Source organism: Rattus norvegicus, chromosome 5, assembly GCF_036323735.1.
Source record: "Rattus norvegicus strain BN/NHsdMcwi chromosome 5, GRCr8, whole genome shotgun sequence".
NCBI classification, from domain to species: Eukaryota; Metazoa; Chordata; class Mammalia; order Rodentia; family Muridae; genus Rattus; species Rattus norvegicus.
Window position 1 is genome coordinate 107,333,698 of NC_086023.1, and position 18,803 is coordinate 107,352,500.

General features: G+C 40.1%; 1 protein-coding gene across 4 annotated transcripts in view; it reads right to left on the reverse strand.

Annotated features, from left to right (window-relative positions):
• Mllt3 (MLLT3, super elongation complex subunit) overlaps positions 1-18,803 on the reverse strand; it is a 256,345-nt gene that overhangs the window by 28,690 nt on the left and 208,852 nt on the right. Inside the window, exon 1 of one of the 4 annotated variants that reach the window (XM_039109124.2) lies at positions 4,788-7,008. The exons of 2 other annotated variants lie outside the window; for them this stretch is intronic. The gene's annotated coding sequence lies outside the window, so the exon portion shown is untranslated. Of the gene's footprint in view, positions 1-4,787; positions 7,009-18,803 lie in introns of those variants that run through there. One more of the 4 variants, XM_039109123.2, reaches the window with a different exon arrangement.

Genomic DNA, 18,803 nt, shown 5'->3' on the forward strand with positions numbered 1-18,803 from the left:
TAGATTGTTGCAAAGGATTCCTGATAGATTGTTACAAAATTACAAAGTGAACAATGGCCATGAAGACATTTGGACATTTATAGAGCATTTGGCTGACACTAGTAGACCTACAATGATCAGCTACTTAAACCAAGATCTATTAGTTTTAATATCTGAACTATCTTAAGGGATATTTCCCATTAAATACAAAGCATGTAATTAATATCAATTTTATTTGCTAAGAGCATATTTCTATGATTTCCACCACACTTTGAGTTTCTAAATAAGTAAAATCCACTGGGGAAAAATATGACTGATTTTAAACTCTTTGGGTGTTGAGTGTACATACCTGTGCTTATGGAAATGTGTGTGAGATAATCCAGGACAAAAGAAGTGAAAGAAACCCCATGGTCTTTTTCTGCCTTTTTCAAACTCAGTGTTTTGCAAGTGCTTTCTTGTACATTCTATGTTAGTTAGTATAAAGGTACTATCATAACTAGGACATGTACAGTTCATACAGTATGTTTACTGAGAGAAGTGAGCTTCCTACGAACCATACTGGTAACCATCAGCTTTACTCCTATAATTTACCTGCTCACATTGCAACTGCATCATATCGCTTTCGAAGGCTGACGTGGCATCAGCACAATTTACTTGTCTCCAGACTTTCCCACTCCGCCATGTCTTATGCTTAAGTTCAGTTTGGACTCCAGAAGGTTCTATGATTTTCAATTAAATATAAGTAGCCTAATGGAGTTTCTTATCACTACGTGACACGAGTTATTTAAAAGGTTTTAAAATGCCTATAGAATTCCTTAAGACAAAATTTCACATCAAGTGTTTTACATATTCCCTGAGAAGCAACTGATTATCCTTAGCCTGGTCCCCCATGATGCTCTGCTTCTACCTTGTTTGTTAAAAAAAATCAGTAGTGTGAGGCGAAACTACTTATAACTGCCAAATATTTAAATACTCCATGTTTACATTATCTTCAACTTGAAATGCAAGTTTTAACAAAATGTCTATAAAAAGTAAAACTATTTTAAAGATGTCTGCTTTGTGCTAATGAAAAAGAAAATTAAAAAACAAAAACAAAAACAAAAAAACAACCCACAGACATGGCACATTGACGAGCCGGTTCTCATGGGAAAACACAGGGAGGTGGATTCCTTTGTTTTGGTCTCAGTGAAGCCCTTTACAAATGTAGAGTTCAGAATCACATATTCTGCACTGGCGATATTAGATTCCTGTCAGGAGTAGCAAGAATGCTACTGCAAAGGGCTCCAGAAGAACTTGCACCTCCACGCACACATCTTACATAAGCCTAACAGTTGCTTTTCTTCATAAATCAATCTATTGTTGCACTTCATAATGAGAAGGCAGATTTACTGCCTTTTACCGCCTTTTCTCACCATCAGAAAGATCCCTATTTGGGTAATAGAACATTTCTCTTCTTAAAGGGTGTTTGGGATTAGGAAGGCCGGGGCAAGAACCTTTAACATCTGCTCCCTTCACATGAATGACACGTCTAGTTCTCACAGCCAGGACGTTGAAAAGCAAATACCCTAAGTTGATAAAATCCTCACACTTGGAGAAGCACAATACTTTAAATCCCCCGAAATCATCTCACAAACACACATTTAAATTTGAAGTTTATACAGTAAAACATAGAATTCAGAGAGCTAACACTGTCACTCAATGTCACCTAACCTCACTGGGGTCAGACTACAGGAGTTCACAATAAAGACTTCATCATCTTCAGTTCAGAATAAAGACATCATCATCATGATCAGATTTCTCCGATCCTAACAGCAAATTTAAAGTTGGGCAAGTCAGACTTTCATCATCTAAATCTCCACACTGTACAAGAAGAACAACAACAGTTTATAGTATAGTCTTGCACACTTCTGTTTTTATTTACTCAATGTTTTCCCCTTAGGGAGAAATATTTAAGAATCATGAACTTTAGACTTTATTTTAAAAATCAAAAGAAAAGCATTTGTCAGCCTTTAACTCCTAACCATCTGCCTTTTAAACACACACACACACACACACACACACACACACACACACACACGCCCCACCCACTCACTGCTGTCAGGTTTGACATTCTCAGCAAGTAAGTGGATCCTGACGGATCTAAACATGAGTCTCAGGAATCATGGCTCTAATTTTGGAAACAAGCTATCTTTAAACAAGCATTGTGATTCCCACCAGCAAACACAGTCAACCGCAGATTTCGAATACACAGACTCCATGCAAGACAAATAAATAATGGCAAGCAGGTACTGAGTCCAAGAAGAATCTCTGTTTGGAAGAAAACTAAACAATGTCTGCCGTCCATGAATATGGAGCACTGCTCTGCAGCTAACACTTCTTGTTACTCTGAGCTATCTTTTGTCACTACCCAATGCTTTCTGACAGTTTTATAGGTTGCTATCCCAAAGACTTCAGTATTTATGGTCTTTATTCACGTGGGCTTTCTGCTCTTATCCACTGGTTACTAATCACCAAATAGACTTTTTTTTTAATGGCTGAAATCGGCTCAAAGGATGTTCTTCCACAATGGCGGCTCAGCACCGCACCAGCTAGAGGTCTTCTCAGCCTTTCTTGCTCGTCTCAATTTTCCCTTCCTCCTAGACCAGTTACTGAGGGTTCAAAGTCCTCACTTTCAAGTACAGGAGTCACCTAAGAGATTTGCTGTTTTCCTGGAAGACGGTTTGGAACCATTTCTGAATCGATCCTCAAAAGCACATTTAATTTCAATATCTCAAAAATGATTTAAAAAAACCAGACCCTGTTCTCAGTCTTCACAAAACAAGATTGTTTCCTATATGTACCTGCAGAGTCCTTCAGAAAAAGTTCAACTCTATGAACCTTAGTGTATATTTAAACATACATATGTTTCAAAAACATTGTGTGGCATTTTATGACTTTGGCATTTAGCTTATAACATTCCTCTTCAATTTTTTTTCCAACAGTGTCAAAGCTTCTAGTTACACATAAAATAACAGTGTAAAAAGCAATACAAAACAACAAACAAACAAACAACAAACAACAACCACCAGTTCTTTCTTTTTACTTAACTGTACTTGTCTTGAACATCTAAGAAACTCGCTGGTTCTCATCTTATGAACCACGTAAAGTATGCAATTACGCCCTCTCTGCAAGCTTGGTACTGGAAACCTGAATTAGTACCAAAAAGTAATTAGTCTAAAAAGTGGTGTTTCCTTCTAAACTAAGTCTATGGAGGAAACCTAGCAACACTGACACTATTATTTATCATGAATGCCCTGGTAAGCCCAGTAGACTCACAATCCTCTGAGTATGTGAACTGCAGGGGGATGGGTGGGGGCTGGGAGGGCGAGGAGAGAGACAGTAGCTTTGCAGGGGTCCCTTCTGCTCACCGCTCTAAACTAAGTGTGAGTCTTCCTGGATGGCTCACTCTGGTCCTCTATGGTTCCCCAGGATATCACAACAGAATGAAACATTTCAAAAGGAAACAAATGTTCAAAACCAAACAGCAAACACATGCGCAAAACACTTCCCAAAGTCTTTTATGTTTTTAAGTACCTCCACATGTAGGTAAACCCAACACACTCCATCTCACCAGAAAAACATGTTAACCTTAGCATTTATATTCAATTATGTAGCCTATTTATGTACAAGATTACTATTTAGATATCATGCGACTGCACTAAGTTATATAGATATATCTGGGGGAGGGTCTCCTTGACTATATTTTCAGGATGTAGTTATTTCTGTTGAGTAATGTACTTGATTTCTGATAGTCCAAATACATGACTCAATAACTCATCTTTCTTTAGGGGAAAATGGTGAATGTTGTCATCTGCCTGTAAAGCTCTAATGGCACACTCAATGAATGGACAGCCTTTAAATTTTGTGACATTATATCTGTCATACAAACTATCTGAAAAGTCAACTCAAATTCCATTAAAACGTGTTTAGAAACTTAAAAATAAATATATGTATATAGATAAGAATTTACAGCCATTAATTTTAAAATACAAATTGAAAAACATTCCCATATACATTTAACTGATAACTAGTTTTTTTGTTTTTTTTTTTTTTATCAACTACTCTAATGATCGGATGACAGCAGTGTTATTAGTCTCTGGGAGAAGTGAAGTTTTGCAGTATTTGCTCTTAATCATCAAACCATGTGAAGAGTGAAACCACCTAAGCAGGGTGACCTCTTAAAGAGACGCTGCATAATTATGACGCAGGAAAAAGCAGGGCTTCACTTTGCTGAGAGGAAAGACTCACTGCTGAGTGATAGGGTGTTGGCAGTTTTAAGCCTTAGCATCCCTCAGAAAGTAAGAGAATTTGTTCAGCAATACAGTCTCAAACAGGAAAAAAAAAGCTCTTATTTCTTTAATATTCATTTTAAGAATTCAATGGCTATTAAAATGTATATAAAAGTTATAGGAGTTATAGGAGAAAGAGATTTTTCTTGTACTCAACTCACTCTATGAGGGAGAAGTATATATTACGGCTCTACCATACAGTGATGCACTATAAAATACTGCCTATGCTAAAAAGCTTCCTCAGATTCTGTTTCAATCAGATTAGGCATGCCACATGCAAATTCATGGTCTAAAACTGGAAACGTTTTTCTGACTTCTTCCATAATCTGTGCCTTTGTTCCATCACTTTCACTCCCTTTATAGATCGCCACGTATAACATCTTAGAAATTCCTATATAATTACTGGTCACGGTAAATAAACTTTACATACAGCTGGCCTTCAAAATCAAGCAATAGAGCAAGAAAAGAAATCATCCTCACCTCTCTTAAAACCAAATCGTGTAGCCCTCAGGAACACAGACGTGGGCCAAGTTCACAAGTGTCAGGAAGGAACTGAGTACGGTTACAATGATTCTCTTGAGAGGAAAAGAACTCTGCTTAGGTGCCCACTGTATATTCAGATTGGATTGGCAGTTTAAATGACAGCAAACACATGGTCATGACTTCGCAAGTGCTCATTCATCCAATACACACACAGGCTAATCAGAAGCAAACATCCACCCTGAGCTGTTTTAGAAACAGTCTCTACCATCTGATACGACTGTATGTGCAGTGCGCAGACATTCTGCCAGAGATCAGATGTCAAACACTCAACTCTCTCCTACTACACCCAGACCCCCAGACAGTTTTCTAAAATAAATAGGACACCAATATTTTCAGGAAAAACAGTATGTTTGCTAATGTAGCTTTATGACGCTCGACATAATGAAATAAAATATTAAGTAAAATAAAACAGTGGCTACGTAAGGGTTCCAGGATCTCTGTCATATGACTGCTTTAACTGTGGGACCCGCCCCTCCTATCTATGACAGCACACACCCCTATTCAGTAAACAGGGCAGTTACCACAGATGATCACCTTTTCTTGGATATGCAAATAAAGCTTAGTGTGTGGAGGGTGAAGATGCTGAATGTGAACTTTTTAAGTTCCTATTCAGAAATGGGACTCTTATTTTCTAGTAAGTAAGAAGAGACAACCTAGACTGCACTGTTTACAGCAGGCTGCTAACTATGCCAGCAAGGCTGCTGAGCTGTGACTATACACAGGTATTGAATGTTAGTAAGCAAGAAGCAGAAAGCACGTGGCTACTCACTCTACACTAGAGGGACATGTTATTTATTTATTTTTTTTAAAGCAAACAATCTTAAGATAATTATGTTTTATTTGACGTGGGTTTGCATTTTAATTTAATGTCAGGCACTCTGAAAACTCCAGCTCAAGCTACAGATGGCCTGAACAGAAGAGTAGACGGAGTTCAGGCTGCAGAAGTATCACACCTGATTCCACCACATAACAGCTGTGTGGCCTCAGTCAAGTGATTCAGTCTGTCGACATCCCGCTCCTCCATTTTTAAAGGGGTGGAGAAAATATCATGGTGTCACTTTATTTTGATGACTGGGCGTACACACAGTGGTAAGGGCAGAATATGGAACAAATGACAAATATTAGCTACTCTTATCCTCATGAAGAGTAACTATGAAATTATGATTTAAGAAAAGTTACCCCTGAGTCCACTGGGCTTGCCCAACCTCCTCTCATGATAGTCTTTCCTGAATATGCTCGGCACTTAAAAAAAAAAAAAGAGTGAGTTCTTTTGTACTGGTCTAACTTCTCAAGCAGGGGCTTATAGAACATCTAGCTCAACGGCTCATATATAGGACATTCTAAGGAGACTTTATTCAAACATGTAATGCAAAGATTAAATCTTTAAAGAGGTAAGTGCTGGGATTGTAGAGATGGTGAAGCACTTAAAAAACACTTACTGCTCTTTCAGAAGAGCCAGACTTGGTTCCAGCACCCAACACAGTGCCTCACAAGCATGTTGAACTACAGTTCTGAGGGATCCAGCACCCCTTCCTGACCTGGGTGGATATTAGACACATCCAGGTAAAACACATACATATAAAATAAAACTTTAAAATTGTTAAAGAAAAAGACTAGCAGAAGACATAGATAGGCAAGGAAAACCTGGTTGTGTAATTACTCAGAATTCACAGAAAAGAGAGGTGAGATTCGTGGCTTGCAGTTGGGGGCTTTCTCTCCTGCACAGAGTGTGATTCTAAGAACATCGAGAACAAGATCCACCGAAAGAGGACACTGACAGTATAAGACTGTACTTGAAAGTTCATTTCAATTTTATAAAGTTGGACATTTTTTGTCATATGTAATGGTTCTTGTGAATAAAAAGACAAAACAGATGGATGATGACTGCTTGGTGGCAGAAATATTACAAAAGTATGACAGAGGAAATCTGAGGCAGAATGAACCCTCGCATAATTAAAATTTCTCTATGCTGAGCCCACAAATGGAGATCACATAGAGAATTTATCATTTGATAACCCTATTGTCAAGCTACTCCTGTTTTTCCTTTAAGCACAATTACTAGTGTCATCCTCTGTCTGCTCCCTCAGTGGGAGATTCCGTCATAAACAGAAGCAAATGTTACAGAGCAAGGAAATCAGAGCACTTTCAGTGTCAATGCGATCCCCAGACTTGTTAATGCTGTCTGTATATAAATTTAATATAACTGACTACAATGCAACCAGAATTACCATCAATGGGATACAGGTGTTGGATAATTACTTTAGTATCAATACTACAGGCAAATTAAGATTTCTTTCTCACATGACAGAGCCCTGATACATATCAATTCATTCATTTACTGAATCAAGATCAGGAGGCCATGCACATGGCACTGATAAATCCAACAGAGTCCTCAGATCTACAGCCTGTATGTATTCTTTGGCTAAAAATGCAATGTTCTACTTAGAGAACCTTATCTACTCCCAAAAATTCTCTCCCAATCCAAATTTAACTTACAAGGAGTACAGAAAATATAGCGATCTCCAGCTACGTGTAAACCCTCCCAGGGCTTTTGAAGTTGGAGGATCCTGCTGTGTGATGGTCTCACTCTAGGTTATCTGTTCCCACCTTGTGGATTTCTAGAAGCTCATGGTCAAGTAAAATTTCACCCGGAAGTGAAAGCGGGTTCAGACTGGGAAGTTGTGAAATGTTTTTATTTACTGGTGAAACCTACAATAAAGTACCTAACAAAAACCTCCAGCATAGTAATATATGCTAAAAATAATGAAGAACTCTGAAAAAGCTTTTCCATATTAAAAAATGCATATAAAGAATTCCTAGCTGGACATTCTGCTTGGCATTCAGAATCACTTTCTGATGAAGCGGCTCTCGGCGATATGTGACAGCAGCATTAGCTGGAAGAGAAGGGAGAAGGAAGAGAGAACAGAAGGAGGAAGCCAGTCCCAAACAACCTGACCGTTCTTTCATGGGATTCCTAAGGACACCATGCTGACAGACGGACCAGCCCATCTACTACCAACCTTGAAGAAGATGATAAATAAATGTTGAACATGGCTGCCTAAGGAAGACCTAAATAAGAACACCAATAGTCTACCTAGAATGGAAGGAGACGACCTCCCAGGAACCCTAACTCTAGATCAGAAAAAAGTACAGACATGAGAAAGAGCAAGGGTGTGCATGGGAGTGGTTGGAGGGAGGGAGGCAAAAGGGATCATGATGTGATTATATTTTAATTTCACACAAAAATCCATGATGGGGCCATAGTGTTTTTTTATAGTCTTTGTAAAACTAATCGGTACTTTTCAAATATTTTATATTTAAATTTGGAATATGTAAATGAAACTCTTGGTTCTAATGAGAATAGATTCTAAATACCCTTTCTATGTCCAGAAAATTTTTTTTAAAAGATTTGATAAATTGTCCTAAAGTGCCAAAATCTCAACCAAGAATCCTTACTAGTCTATGACGAATACATACACGAGCCATGACAATTACAAATGTTGACTGTACCAGTGCATTTAAAAATTATTCCAAGTTGAGAACAGCCACCCAAAACAAGTTCCGGCATCTACAGAAGCCTTACATAACCATGCATCATCAAGTAACTGGCATTGCATTTTAATAAAATTACAATCCAAGACCACTGTGAATCAACACATTTGGTCTGACAAGATGCAGTTCAAGGGTCTCTCTAACCCAGATGCTAAAGTGCAGTTTACAGGAGAGCAGATTCTTCAGTTCCTGAGGTATTTAGGTTCTGCCCTCCTCTTAAGTGATCTGGTCTTCACTTTATTTCTAGTGGACTGGTCTGCACTCTCCTAGACTGAAACCAGAGTTCCATTTCCACCTGATGCTGCCGTTTATGTATTTCAAATGCAGAACAAGTAAAGACACAAAATACTTCCTATAATGCCATCTGAACTGGAGGGTTTGCAGCGACAGTCAGTGGGCACCAAAGCCACATCAGCACCATGTTGTGTAGGGAAAGCCTCCTCTACGCTGAAGGGTGGCAGAGACGCAGAATGCCAGAGCACAAGGACCATTCAAAGGCACTATTTCAGCAGCCGTATGTCTATTCCCTTAGAAGCCAGTGAACTCAAAATCTGACAGGTTAACCCTGAAGAGTATGTGTGTGTCCATGAATGACTTTTCTGCTTTGGCTATAGCTTAGCTAAGGAGAAGACCAACAAGGAGATTTTCTGGGTCCTGCCATTAATGTGTGTTTGGAGGCCTAATCTCCAGAGTAACAGAGCTTGCAGGAATGGGCAAAGCCTATTTATAGAAGCTTTCAGCTGCCACAGACATTAGTGGAGATGACAGAGCCCATTCCATGGCTGCTTGATCACTCACCTATTCTAAAGATGGTCTGGACTGACACAGTTATATGAACATCTAAGGATACTGAATATTCCAGACCAAAGACAAGCCCCAGTTTTAAAAAATACCGATTGTCTACTTTAGTGACTATTAATGTTGGTTATTCTAATGCTTAGTGAGTACACACCCACACACACATGCACACCCACACCCACACATGCGTGAGTATATGGTGCTCTGTGAGATCTTAAGGTACTGAGATGGCTTCTCACGTCCTCCTTTCCATGCCTGCGAGTCTAGGCTTTGCCTTGTGTCTGAGTTATTTTAAAAGCTGTGTTAGTCACTTTGCCCCACAATCCTACTTGTAAGGATGAGGATTAAAAGAGAATATTCTTTACTCTGTGTACTCTAAATTGGTAGGAGTTGGTAACCTCTTCCCATGAAAGGCCTAATAATAAAGATCTGTATTTCACAGACATTACAATCACTGCTAGAACCACTCAATTCTGACCTTATAATATAAGAGAAGCCCAAAATGAAAACAAATGATTATGACTGTGTTTAATAAAGTTTCATTAATAAAACCAAGCAGCGAATGAGATTTGAGATCTGGGGTACAGTTTACTGCTCCCCGATCTATGGGTACCTAGCACAGCATCGTATTTGAGGTTGGAAGGGATTTGGTAACTTTGTTAGATCATATTTCTCTGATTTAACATATTCCCCTATAAAATGAATTTTTCTTGAGGATAGGTGCTTAATGACCCAAAACATAAGCTATGCATTTTCTCCTCATTTAAGAGCAACTGTCCTATGGCAATTCAACATTTTATCCTGAAGGAGCAATGATTTGACCTTGTTGCCCATGCTTCCTGGAATCACTGTGGAGGACCTAACTGTGATGTATTATCCTGAAGGGGATGTTCTTATATCATTTGTATTGTTGAATGTGTACAAATACCAATAAAAGCCTCATGAATAAAATAAATTACTCCTTACCAGATAAGCAATTAGTGCTATTATAGCGAGATCGTGGGGTAAAAAGAGCATTTAAGGGATAAGTTATAAACATCCCAAGTTCCTGCAAATTCCTGCAAGAGAGCTATCCAAAGGTCATCCTTTTAGCAAATACAATCCATTAACTGTTTGATAAGTTGGGCACTTAAAATGGGTAGTATGTTTTAGACATTGTGAAGTCCAAGGTCTCTAAACAGAAATACAGGACAGGCTCCTTTTCCTGGTGGAGAGGAAAGGGCTATCATATCATAGCACTAAAAATAACAGCCAACCAAGTCATTCAGCCCACAGTTCCAAGTACAAATTGATTCCAAGGAAGATCAATCAATGCCTTGATTTTCTCCTAGAAAAAAATTTCTCTACACGAGACATTTTAATTAAATTGAATCATTTGTATTCTTCAAGTTAAAAAGCAAACCTGTGCTTGATTTTACATTGCTTGTTTGGGGTTTTTGTTGTTGTTGTTGTTTTCTTAAAGAAAATTTTTTATTTGTAGCAACTTAAAAGCTTTAATTTTTAAAAATTATGTATTTATTTTTACACTCCAGATTTTATTCCCCTCCCGTTCCACAACCTCCCCTCTCCCCAAACTGGTGTCTCCACAGGATGTCCCCATCTCACCAGAACTCTAAACTTCCTGGGGCCTCCAGTCTCTTAAGGGTTAGGTGTATCTTCTCTGACTGAACCCAGACCTGGGAGTCCTCTGCTGTACATGTGTTGGGGGTCTCATCTCAGCTGCTGTGTGCTGCCTGGTTGGTGAAACAGAGATCCCCCTGAGAGACCTTGGGGGTCCAGGTTAACTGACACTGTTGGTCCTCCTACAGGGTCACCCTCCTCCTCGGCTTCCTCTAGCTTTCCCCTAATTCAACCAGAGGGGTCAGCAGCTTCTGTTCATTGGTTGGGTGCACATATCTGCACCTGACTCTTTCGGCTGCTTGTTGGGTCTTTCGGAGAACAGTCATGGTAGTTCCCTTTTTGTGAATGCCCCATACCGTCAGTAATGGTGCCAGGTCTTGGGGCCTCCCCTTGAGCTGGATCCCACTTTGGGTCTGTTTTATAAACACTTTTCTAATAAACCAGCTGCCAATAAAATTAATTAATAACAAATAAATAATAAATAGAAATACAAAGATTAAGGAAGAATGGTAGGGTTCATCTGTTTTTTTCTTTTTTAAATCTATTTTTCACTTTAAGAGAATTTCCCATTAAAGAACAACAATAATTATGTAATTGCTGAACAAAAAAGTAACCATGAGCTGAGGGGGAAATGATTCCAAGAGATGAGCCCCATGAGGACTATTTCCGGTTAAAAGGTGCGTGCTAGCAAATTGTGAAAGGATTCTCCCTATCACACATAAAAATGTGACCGAGACCATTCGCTTACCTTCTTTTTTTTCCAGTAAGAATATTGGTAGTAAATGGGTCAACAGGATGATCTACCCAAACAAAAAATAACTCACTTCACTTAACATCTATCAGAGTCTCCAAATCCCTCAAGACACCAAGTCACAGAGAAACAGGAGAATCACATCAACCACATCAAGACTCCAGAATGCTGCTGTAGGATCAGAGGGCAAGAGATCACCAGTAGGATACATGTAAAACTACATGGAGTCCACATGAAAACGGGCCCCTAACTTCTCACGAGGGCACCATTCAGGACAGGCCAACAGTAAGAATAATGTGAATATTCAGGGACAGATGGCCCAGCGGACGACAGCACGCTGTCATCAAACAGGCTGGAGTTCAGATCCCAACAGCAAGTTCAGCCCAGTAACAAGCTGGGCTTTGTAAGCAGCAATACCAATCCAAAGTAGGCAGAGAGGACTGCTGGAGAGAATAAGAAGACTGATAAAGGAGGATGTGCCCAATGCGCTCTTCTGCCATCTGTGTGTGAGCACAGCTGAGCAGTGCACATACATGCACATAAACTCGCACAGACAACAGTCATATAAAGTACTGATAACCTTTTGAGAGTATGGTGCTTACATAGCAGAACATTATTCAGTCATAAAAAGGGATGAAATTTTGTTCATGTCATGTGTTAGCCTGAAAAGTACCATGTCTAGAATTATATCAGGCACAAAAGGCCACATCTTTTAAAAAGTATTCCATGGACACAAATTATCCAGAATAGGAAAATTCTGTCAATAGATTAGTGGATGCCTAAGGCTCTAGAAAACGGGGAAATTAAAATTAAGAGCTCATGGGTATATGTTGGTGTTAGTGACGGTTGTACCACTCTGAATATAAACATCCTACTGACTATACACTAAATAGGAAAACTGCGTTGCAATAGAAGCTGACTTTTATCTATTTATTGTCATCTTTGGAGGAAATTTAGTGAGCATACCTTAGGAGGATCCATTGCTTTGACTTTAAGAAGGCAGTAAAGAGCTACCTCGCAAATATGTGTATGGGCTCAGTAAGTCCCTCAATGGTGGCATAATTGTTTTATGGCACAGTGGAAAGGCCTTTTGAAAAAAACACTGAACACTTCCACATGATTCCTTCTCAATTTGATCCGGCTCCTTGAGTTCTTTAGGTTCTTGGTTGTTTGTCAGCTTGTTTGTTTTTGAGACCAGATCTCACCGTGTAGACCGGGCTGCCTTCATACTCACAGAAATCCACCTGCTTCTGCCTTACAAGTACAGAGATTACAGGAGTATGCTGTCATGCCCGCTGATTCGGTTCTCATACAGCAAAAGACTAAAATAGAATTCAGCCTCATATATTTGGCAGCACCAGGTAATACCGTGACCTATCCGATGACTGTGTAAGTGAGAATGTCATGAGGATCAACCAGGAGGGCTTAATGGTGAATTTGGCAGCAACTTAATGAATGAATGTGAAGCAGCAGATAAAAAACCAAACCAAACCAAAATAGATCTGATAGTTTGAAAGTAGAAGGTAGTAAATTTAAATATTATGCCCAAAATTGAGTATTAATTTTCTCCATGTTTGTAAATAAAGCAAAACCTAAAGCTCTATTATGGAGACTAAATCTAACTGAAAAAAAATGTAAAATGAAAGTGAGGATGAATTAACTGTACAGTGGTCACATGTGATAAAAGTACTGGTTCCCATTTTATGTTAATTTCTTTGAATAAGCGCGCACACACACACACACACACACACACACACACACACACACACACACACCCCACAGGCCCTTTCATTGACATACATTTTCATGTGTCTGAAGTGCCTTGGCATATCGGACAGTGTTATGCTGCCTAAACCAATTTTATGCTCTAGTACATGGTTTAAAGTCGATTTGCGTGGAATGGGGGTGGAGCAACCAATAACCAGCCCAACTTGAGACCCATCCCATGGGTAAGCACCAACCCCTGACACTATCAATGATACTCTATTATGCTTGCAGACAGGAGTGTAGCATGGCTGTCTGCTGAGAGGCTCTACCCAGCAGTGGACTCAGACAGATCTAGACACCCCCAGTGAAACAGTGGATGCAGCTTGGGGACTCTCATGGAGGAAGGACTGAGAGTTCCAAAGGGGATAGGAACTCCACAGTAAGACCAACAGAGTCAACTAACCTGGACCCTTGGAGCTCTCAGAGACTGAACCACCAACCAAGGAGCACACACAGGCTGGGCCTAGGCCTCCCTGCATACATGTAGTGAATGTGCAGCTTGGTCTTTATGTGGGTCCAATCGACTGGAGTGAGAACTCTCCTAAGAGCTGTTGCTTGTCCCTGGGATATGTTCTTCTAGTGGGGCTGCCTGGTCTGGCCTCAGTGGCAAAGGATATACCTAGCCCTGCAGACATGAGCAGGGTGGGGGTACCCAGGGAGTCCCCACCTGCTCAGAGGAGGAGAGGGGGCATGAGGGGAAGGATTGTGGGAGGAGGTAACCAGGAGGGAGGCAGTGAGTAGAATGTGAAGTGGATTAAAAAAAAAAAGTTGACCTGCCTTTTGTTTTAATATTTGAAATACATCAAGAATTCATCAAACATAAAAACAGCAATTTCTCTAACATAGTTAAAAGGAGACAGTTCCTTTTAAAAAAATGTTAGAAGCACAAATTAATCAGTTGGAAAAAATAATAATGTCTATAATAAGATAATTTTATAGGTTAATCAAGATGTAACTTGAAGGAAGTGAGAACACACAAAACAAGCTGAGCAGTTCAGTTAATGCTTTCGTAGCCACACACTGAGGTAACTACCACCAGGTCAAGACACAGCACAGCTCACCTCAAGCCCAGTCTGGACAGAGACATAGCAGTCCCAATGCTGGACTTCCTGTTTGGTCTTACCTGCTTTCCTACAGAATTTTGCCAACGCCATTCCATTGACACTGGTCAATCGCTCTGGAGGAATAAGATCATATTTAGATGACTAGTTGTCTGTGTGTAGAAGAGAAAGAAGAAGGAAGCAGAACAGGCCTAGCTGGTGGTATGGTAAAAAGGGAGCAGCCTGGCAAGGGTGGTGTTGACTCTGCACATAGGTACTTTGTAGGAGGGTAGATGATGTGAAGGGATTATCCGTGTCAGGAACCAAGAGACTTCAAAGCAGCTGTAACAAGCTGCACAAAGTAAGCACCAGAAGTAGGGAAACCCGCCTAAAACACAGGAATGACTGTCCCAGTTCACCCATATCAATATCAAAAGACATGTTGGCCTATGAACAAGAACTGAGGCTTACCTTCCCTGACCATATTTTCACTTCTACGTCTCTTTATATAATAACTTTGTGAGGCTGCATGGTAGCATTGGCCCTATAAATGTGTCCTTTCTAAAACAAAATAGGATAAAAAAAATACTTCATTACTGTCAAATGCTTCATTCAATTCTCTGATGCAAAATTAACAGAAAGAAAACATGAACACTGATAGATATCCAATGCACAAATAGAAAGCGCTCAGGTTTTTAAATAATAAATATATTTTAGTATCTATTTTGTTCATTTGTTTTTGTTTTTCAAGAAAGTTTTCTCTGTGTATTCCTGGCTGTCTTAGAACTCTGTAGAGCAGCTGGCCTCAAACTGAAGAATCTGTCTGCCTCTCTGCCTCTCTGCCTCTGCCTCTGCCTCTGCCTCCTGAGCAGTAGTATTTCTTTTCACAGTCTTGCATTTATTTTACTGTTTGGATACACTGAAGCCCAGGTACTACATAAGGCTAAAAGTAGAAAAGTAGTAAGGAAAGATAAAACTAAAGGCAAGTATGAGGTTAAGAAGGAACTTATCTCCTGAGAGACACAGCCAGAATACGGCAAATACAGAGGCGAATGCCATCATTAAACTGCTGAACTGAGAACTGGACCCCCGTTGAAGGATTCAGAGAAAGGACTGGAAGAGCTTGAAGGGGCTCGAGACCCCATATGAACAACAATGCCAACCAACCAGAGCTTCCAGGGACTAAGCCACTACCTAAAGACTATACATGGACTGACCCTGGACTCTGACCCCATAGGTAGCAATGAATATCCTAGTAAGAGCACCAGTGGAAGGGGAAGCCCTGGGTCCTGCCAAGGCTGAACCCCCAGTGACCGTGATTGTTGGGGGAAGGGCGGTAATGGGGGGAGGATGGGGAGGGGACTAATATAGAAGGGGATGGGTTAGGGGGATGTTAGCCTGGAAACCGGGAAAGGTAATAACAATTGAAATGTAAATAAGAAATAGCCAATTTAATAAAGATGGAGGGGAAAAAAGGAACTTATCAGCTCAGTTTTGCAAGAGCAATCAGTAACCTCATGAGGCAGAGCAAAGCCTGCCCAGATCATCAGCCTGCTCACCTGCCCTCTCCAAGTGGGGCTTTATTCACCTGAGTCCTTTAACCTACCAAGAAGCCAAACCCACTGCCTACCAGAGTACACTGCAATGCTCAAAGGACACAGTTCTAACCAGTTACTATGTCCCTTCCTAAGTAAGTTCCCTTGAGTCACATGGGTTTGTCCATGCCCCAGAGCCTGGTGATTACTCTTAAGTGTTATTTCTGTTCCATTTCATCTTTAAGAGAAACCATCAAACTTAGGACCCAGATGCAATCTGATGGAAGAGTTTCACTTTTCCATATAGATTTCCCTATACAGTCTTAAATTAACCTGGCTCACGCTCAGCTCAAAGTCTGTGAAAGCCTGCAATATTACATCCCTCCTGGTAAACCGTCTCTACGGCTGATTTCCCTCATCCTTTACTGATTGGAACGGTTACTTGATTTTAAATGAAGGTGTTTGAATTATTTTTCATATTTAGACTGCGATTTAAATTTTTTTGAGTTGAGCCTGTTATTTATAGTTGACCAAGATCTTTATCGTCGTTCTGGGGTTAGGTGGAATACATACAGGGCCTTGTAGCTTTGAGTGACTGGAGAGCTTGCCTTACCTACCTTTATGAAGCTCGCTATAAAAATAATGTGGTAAAATGTAAAGTATTGTCCCACCAGAAATCTCTTCATGGACCCACCAGGAGGCTCTCACAGACTCTAAGTGAGTTTAAGCTACCCCAGGAATCTCCCAGCTTGAACATGTTACTACTTTGTGCTAGGAATCACTAAAGTACCAGGAGTCATCAGAGTTGCTATTCAACCTTCCAAACACAGAAGACATTATTTAGATACAGTAACCACTTAGAATCCGGTAGTAGACACAATCGTGTTAAGCTGTTCCTTACTATATATTTCAAAGTCAGTTCTAGACTTTTCTTGGAAACACTAAACGTACCAACGGACAGTTTCTGCAGTCTGTGGTTTCATGAGGGAAGGTGGGGCTCTTGCTGCCTTCGGGTGTTGACTGTTCTAAGACCAAGCCTAAGAACTTTTAACAACTCATTTGCGACACTGTCTTAATGGGGGCATTATACATCTACTGTGGCCTTTGCTGACTTAAAATCAGTGAGTGGCATCGTGAAACAAAGGTCTAAATGTTTTAAGATCTACACAATCAAAGGACCTGTAAATATGTGCATTGTCCCCTTCCTCTGTTTCCCAACAGCTGTACTTGATGTAACAACTTTTAACCTTGGAGAAGCAAAACTAGTTGAAAGGAAAAAAATCTATAAAATAATTATTCATTTCTTTTAAAAAGGTACAGATCTCTTAACTGTACTTAACAGTTAAATGTACTTTCAAGGTCACAGAACATCAAAGCAGTAAGAAAACATGATGACCCCACTTGATGTATAATTGGCATCATTTAAATGTTTTGATATTTAATATTGATTAATAATACTTTACATCTTCAACATTTTCATTTTGATTAGACTGCACAGAAACTCTACCAAATTGTTCAATGACAAACCATTCCAGTTTCTCTCCAGATGAGGAAAATGACACACAGGCATGTCCTAGAACTCAGACCTACACGACACAGAAGAGCTAGCTAGAGTCCTACTCAGGCTTCTGGCTGTAGGCTAGGACATCAAATGCTGGACCCATCCCAAAAAGAGTTGGAGTGGAGGCTCGTCTCCTAGAATCACAATCAAAGTTTCAGATATCTGCTCCTTGTTGGGGTGAGAAGACAGACAAATGGGACACTGGAGAGGTAGGAGTCTTCCTTCCTAGGCACTGAGCGAATGGGTGACCTGACCTTGAAACAGAGAGCTGACAGAAAAAAGATAGAACAGTGCCCCTTTTTTGGCAGGATGCAGAGACAGGGATTGATAGATTATGACTATTTATCTCAGTTCCCCTAGAAAGCAAAGTCAAGGTACATAAAGAAAACATCAGTCCACATCCATTGGACAGCTCCACAGTCTGGAGGGAGACCAGCTTCCCTCAGAACACGAAATAGTTGTAACATCCTTACACCTTGGCTGGGGCTGCTCGTAGCCACAGTGAATGGTAGCGTAACAAATGTTTGCACCCAAATGGACAATGCCTTTAAACTCTGCCTATATATAAGGAGATAAGATAAATTTGTGGCCCTTTTAACTTTTAATTTTTAAAGCATTCACTAAAGGGATTATCCCAATTATTTTTTCTTTGATGGGTGGGGGTGGGGAGATTTTCAGGGGGAGGTTTCAGTCCAAGGTGAGCCATGTGTGGGAAGGGCAGGTGAGAAAAAGGGCCCACCAGAATAAAGTAAGGTCACATTCTCTACTGATGCGAACAGTTGGAAGAACTAGTCCATAGTGCCTCCCAAGGCAACAGATGGATCCGATGAATTAGTCCCTGGCTCCCCGGGATGCTGGGCATCAGCCTCTTCAGAGAGAAGGTGGTTAGGCAGGGCATCCCGCTAAAGCAAACCTGACATCTGCTTCGTCTTCTCCCTCGGCCCCTCGCTCCATACGGATACTTCAATGGATAGCGACTTGAAAGCTCCACACGGACTTGTCTTTCATTATTATTATTTCAAATGCTAAACGTTATCTGCTTAAGGATCGTACCTTGGCTCTGTGCCCTGACAGAAGGCAGGATTTTTCAGCTAATAAGGGCCTGGAGGCTTTACAAGACCACAGGAGTTTTCAAAAATATTCCTACATATTCATAGTAGTCAAATTAATAGATCCAATGCCAGATGTAAAGTGGCATTTTATGGGTAGCTTTAAAAAGCTACTTTAAAATATAGAGTTATGAATCTAATTCAAAATCCTGTTACCTTTTTATCTTGGCTATGTGCTCTCTGTTCTGTAAATGAACTGATGAGAAAAAAAAGAATCTCT